This window comes from Coffea arabica, chromosome 4e (genome assembly GCF_036785885.1).
Source record: "Coffea arabica cultivar ET-39 chromosome 4e, Coffea Arabica ET-39 HiFi, whole genome shotgun sequence".
Classification (NCBI taxonomy): Eukaryota; Viridiplantae; Streptophyta; class Magnoliopsida; order Gentianales; family Rubiaceae; genus Coffea; species Coffea arabica.
Genome location: NC_092317.1, coordinates 30775041 through 30780207, shown reverse-complemented (window position 1 = coordinate 30780207; position 5167 = coordinate 30775041). Strand labels below are relative to the sequence as shown.

The following is a 5167-nucleotide window of genomic DNA, read 5'->3' as shown; positions in this document are numbered from 1 at the left end:
CTCAACATTGAGCAACGCACGAGTCAATATGCGAAGCAGGCAAACAAAGGAAGGCGTCAAATGATCTTTGATTGGTTGCACCTTCGCAAAGAGAGGTTTCCAGTTCAACGACAAAGCAAGCTACTCCCCTGAGGCGACGGTTCCTTCCAAGTTCTTGAGCGTGTGAACAACAATGCTTACAAGTTGGACCTCCCAGGTGAGTATGGAGCTATAAGTGCCACATTTAATGTCACTGACTTTAGTCCCTTTCTCGCAGAAGATGAATCAGATTTGAGGGCAAATCCTTTTCAAGAGGAGGGGAATGATGCGAAGGAGAACATCGAGTAGACCATACAAGTAGAACAAGTGAAGGTTTCCCTCGGCCCTATCACTCGAGCACGCGTCAAGAAAATGAAGGAAGCACTCCAACTTCTAGTACAAGCTGCCCAAGCCCAAGTTGGGAGGCCTCGGCCCATAGAAGGCCTTGCAAGTGAGAATGAAAGACAAATCACCTTGGTAGAGGCCTTGCTCGATGAAGAGGACCTTGTTTGAAGGCCACAGCCCTTTCTGGAGTATCATGGTTAATCATATAGTTATTTAAAGTTTAAGTATTGCATTAGTAGTTATGGCCTAGATCAATAAAGCTCATTGATGCGAGACGCGGAAGCTACTTCGGATCTAGAGGAACACGATGAAGATTTGACGGAGTTGAACCCGAACTTGGACCACTCAAGAACAGATTTAACGGTAGAGGACACCACAATCAAGTATGTGTGCTTGATTGATAAGTCAAGAACAGCCTAGGATCAACTCTAGGATGTTCAACTTAGCTTTTACAAGCTAAGGGAATTTGCCACAAGGAATGGACGAAATTCTGGAAATTTTATTCAATACTCTCAAAAACTGAATGTAACATGCGGCTTGAGGCTATTAATAGCCGTGACTAAGACCTAATAAACTGGAAAAATAACAAGGAAAGTTCGGCCAGCCCCTTGGGCCTTCACTTGACCGAAAGCTAGCCCAACTAACTATAGATCATAAGCTCAGCGAGGGTACTTAACTGCAGCTCAGCCCGCCGTTTGGAGCTTGAACATTTGCATCTTCAATTGTAAGCAGCATTTTAGTAGTCGTGCAAGGATATTCCAACTCAATTCCTTCAATGACCGGTTTCTCTTGGGTTTGGACGGCACGTACCAAGGCTTGAAGGGACTCCTTGAATCTCTTGGCTCGTGCTCGTGTCACTGGGCCTTGGGGCACCTTCACAGGGTCTACTTGTACACTTTGGGCCTCGTGCTCAACCGCATCATTCCCCTCCTCTTGAAAAGGATTTGCCCTCAAATCGTACTCGTCCCCTGCAATAAATGGACTTAGATCAGCAACATTGAATGTAGCACTAACAGTATACTCACCAGGCAGATCTAAGCGGTATGCATTGTCGTTGATGCGCTCAATAACTTGAAAAGGCCCATCTCCTCTTGGTGACAGCTTGCTTTGCCGTTGTTTTGGAAACCTCTCCTTGCGCAAATGTAACCAGACCCAATCACCTGGTTCAAAGACAAGCTTGCGCCTGTGCTTATTAGCTTGTTGGACATATTGGGCCGTCCTCCTCTCGATGTTGGTACGAACCTTGTCGTGTAATGATCTCACGAACTCAGCTTTCTTCTTGCCATCTAAGTTCATATGCTCAGAAGAAGGTAATGGCAACAAATCTAAGGGAGTTAAGGGGTTCAAACCATACACAACTTCAAAAGGCGAGAATTGTGTAGCACTATGCACAACCCTATTGTATGCAAACTCAACATGAGGTAGACACTCCTCCCATGACTTGATATTTTTCTTTATGATTGCACGTAGGAGTGTGGATAAAGTCCTATTGACTACCTCAGTTTGTCCGTCCGTTTGAGGATGACTAGAGGTAGAGAACAACAGTTTGGTTCCCAACCGACCCCATAAAGATTTCCAGAAATAGCTCAAAAACTTGACATCTCTATCGGATACTATTGTCCTAGGTATGCCATGCAAACGAACAACCTCTTTAAAGAATAAATCAGCAATGTGTAAAGCATCATCCGTCTTATGACATGCAATAAAGTGAGCCATTTTGGAGAACCTATCTACCACAACAAATATAGAGTCATGGCCACGCTTTGAACGAGGTAAACCAAGCACGAAATCCATGGAGATGTCAACCCAAGGTTGGTGAGGTATGGGTAAAGGAGTATACAAACCGTTTGGGTTGACCCGAGACTTAGCTTTGTGGCACACACCACATCTTTCAACAATCCTCTCCACGTCCTTGCGCATGCGAGGCCAATGGAAGTGTTCCTGCAATACAGCTAATGTCTTGGTGACACCAAAGTGTCCCATTAGTCCACCACTATGTGACTCCTGAATAAGTAAGTCACGTATGGACCCTCGAGGAATGCACAGCTTGGTAAGATAAAATAAGAACCCATCATGTACAAAGAACTTTTCAAAGTCAGATTTTCCCCAATTCGCATAAGCGTTGGCAAAATCCAAGTCATCCTTATACAACTCCTTCATGAGTTCAAAGCCTAGGAGTTTAGCATCTAAGGCAGTGAGCAAAATGTGTCTCCGAGATAAAGCGTCAGCTACTACATTAGACTTACCTGTTTTGTATTTGATGACGTATGGAAAAGACTCGATGAAGGCTACCCATCGGGCATGCCGTTTGCTCAGCTTTTGTTGTCCTTTTAGGTGCTTGAGAGACTCATGGTCAGTTTTGATGACGAATTCCCGGGCACGTAGGTAGTGTTGCCATGTCTCCAAAGCACGTACGAGGGCAAACATCTCCTTGTCATAAGTTGAATAGTTGAGGACCGCGCCATTTAATTTCTCACTAAAGTAGGCAATCGGTCTCCCTCCTTGCATGAGTACGGCTCCTACTCCTACACCTGATGCATCACATTCCACTTCAAAAGTGAGATCAAAGTTAGGTATTGCAAGGAGTGGTGCATGTGTGAGTTTGTGTTTCAGCAATTGGAAAGCCTTATCTTGGGCTTCCCCCCAAAAGAACTTCTCGTTCTTCTTTATGACCGCGGTAAGAGGTGCAGCAATGGTGCTAAAATCCTTCACAAAGCGACGGTAGAAGCTTGCTAGTCCATGAAAGCTGCGCACATCACTTACAGAGGTAGGTGTTGGCCACTCTTGGATGGACTTAATCTTCTGATACGAACAAGAGGAGCCACTGGAGCCATGATACCAACCCTTGTTCGTGTCATTCATTTCCATCCAGATTTGAGGACAAATCCTGCTCAAGTGGAGGGGACTAATGTGTGCACGGACCTTAGCCCAAGTAATAACCCAGTCCGAGTTCCATTGGGCCCAGTCACACGTGCACAAGCCAAGCTCTTCAAAGAATCCCTCCAAGCCCTTGTTCGAATTGTCCAAAACCAACATGGAGTCCATAGAGATATTGAAGGCTTGAAGGATTTTAATCGAGTTATCTACACCATGACCCAAGCCCATGAAGAGTCAAGTGGGCCTCCAAATGAGTTGGCCGAATAGGGCCTTAGGCCTTAGTAGTTATTTAGCAATTGATTAGTGTTTAAGTAAGAGCATGGGCCGGCCCATCTTGTCCCAAGACCATGGGCCGACTTTTCCCTTTCCTAGTCCCTTTAGGGTTTCAGTCACTTTAGCCTATAAATAGGCTTGCTTTGTAAGGTTTTAGGGGAGACGTTTTATCAATAAAGTTTTGCATATTTTCGATTCTTCTTGAGAGAGAGATTCGACCCCTTTACTTGCTTTGGCAAGGGTTTTGAGCAGTCTTGCGTTCTGTCCGAGATTGTTCTACCGACCTATTCCCCTGGAGTATTCACCTTCATCGGAGTGTCGTCTACCGTCTTGAATCATATCGTGTCGTCCGTTTGGTTCTAGACCCCGCAATTCCAAGCGTTGGACATCCTCGCTAGATCCTTGGGCAAACGTGCTACGTGTCTCGAAACGTGTTGATCGAGGAACGTATCATCTTCTCTTCATCTACATGAATGCCCTGCGCACTTACAACATATCCTAGAAACACAACACGATCAGTGCAAAATGTGCACTTCTTAAGGTTGGCATATAGCCTTTCCCTTCGAAGTACTGCAAAGATGGTTTTGAGGTGCTCAAAGTGTTCCTCTAAGCTTCTACTATAAATCAGAATATCATCAAAGTAAACCACTACAAATTTCCCAAGAAAAGGTCTCAAAACATGGTTCATCAAACGCATGAAGGTACTAGGTGCATTAGTTAAGCCAAATGGCATTACTAACCACTCATATAGACCATGTTTAGTTTTGAAAGCGGTTTTCCACTCATCTCCCTCTTTCATTCTTATTTGGTGGTAACCACTTTTCAAATCAATTTTAGTGAATATAATGGCACCATGCAATTCATCTAACATATCATCTAACCTAGGGATAGGGTGACGATATTTTACCGTGATTGCATTGACTGCTCGACAGTCGGTGCACATTCTCCACGCTCCATCTTTCTTTGGCACGAGAATCACTGGTACAGCGCATGGACTTAGACTTTCTCTAGCCCAACCTTTCCTTAGCAATTCCTCCACTTGCCTTTGCAATTCCTTTGTTTCCTCAGGACCCATTCTATAGGCTGGTTTGTTAGGCAATGGTGCTCCAGGAATGAGATCGATTTGGTGCTCGATTCCCCTTAGCGGTGGTAGTCCATCAGGTACATCCTCAGGAAATATGTCCTCAAATTCCTGCAAGAGAGGTAAAATAGTATAAGGCAAGGAGTCAGTGGGTATGGATGAAGTGACCAACTCTTCTTTGCACACAAGCACAAGTAAGAGTTGGTTGGAAGACAAAGCTCGCCTTACATCTTTGGCTTTTGCTAGCAAGCTTAGCTTCCCCTTATTTTCTTCTCTCATAGCCGACCCACTTGTTGCCTTTTTCTTCCCTAGGGTTTCGGCCCTACTCTCTCCTTTTTCTTCCCACTTTTCTCTCGCTTTTTCCTCTCAAGTTCTAGCTCATACTCCCTTTGGAGCCTCATTTGATCTTCATACACTTGTTTTGGGGTGAGAGGTACAAGTGTCACCTTTCTATTGCAATGAGTAAAGACATATTTATTAGCTCTTCCCTTGAATTCGACATCGCGATCATATTGCCAAGGCCGGCCAAGAATTAGGTGACTTGCTTGCATTGGCACGACATCACAAGTAACC

General features: G+C 44.7%; 1 long non-coding RNA gene across 1 annotated transcript; it reads right to left on the bottom strand.

Moving 5' to 3' along the window:
* Nucleotides 1-4168: 4168 nt before the first annotated feature.
* LOC140005763 (uncharacterized) lies at nucleotides 4169-4930 on the bottom strand. The gene is made up of 2 exons (XR_011813331.1): nucleotides 4823-4930; nucleotides 4169-4705 (listed from the first exon to the last, which is right to left on the bottom strand). It is a non-coding gene; the product is annotated as an uncharacterized lncRNA (long non-coding RNA).
* Between the last annotated feature and the right edge of the window lie 237 nt (nucleotides 4931-5167).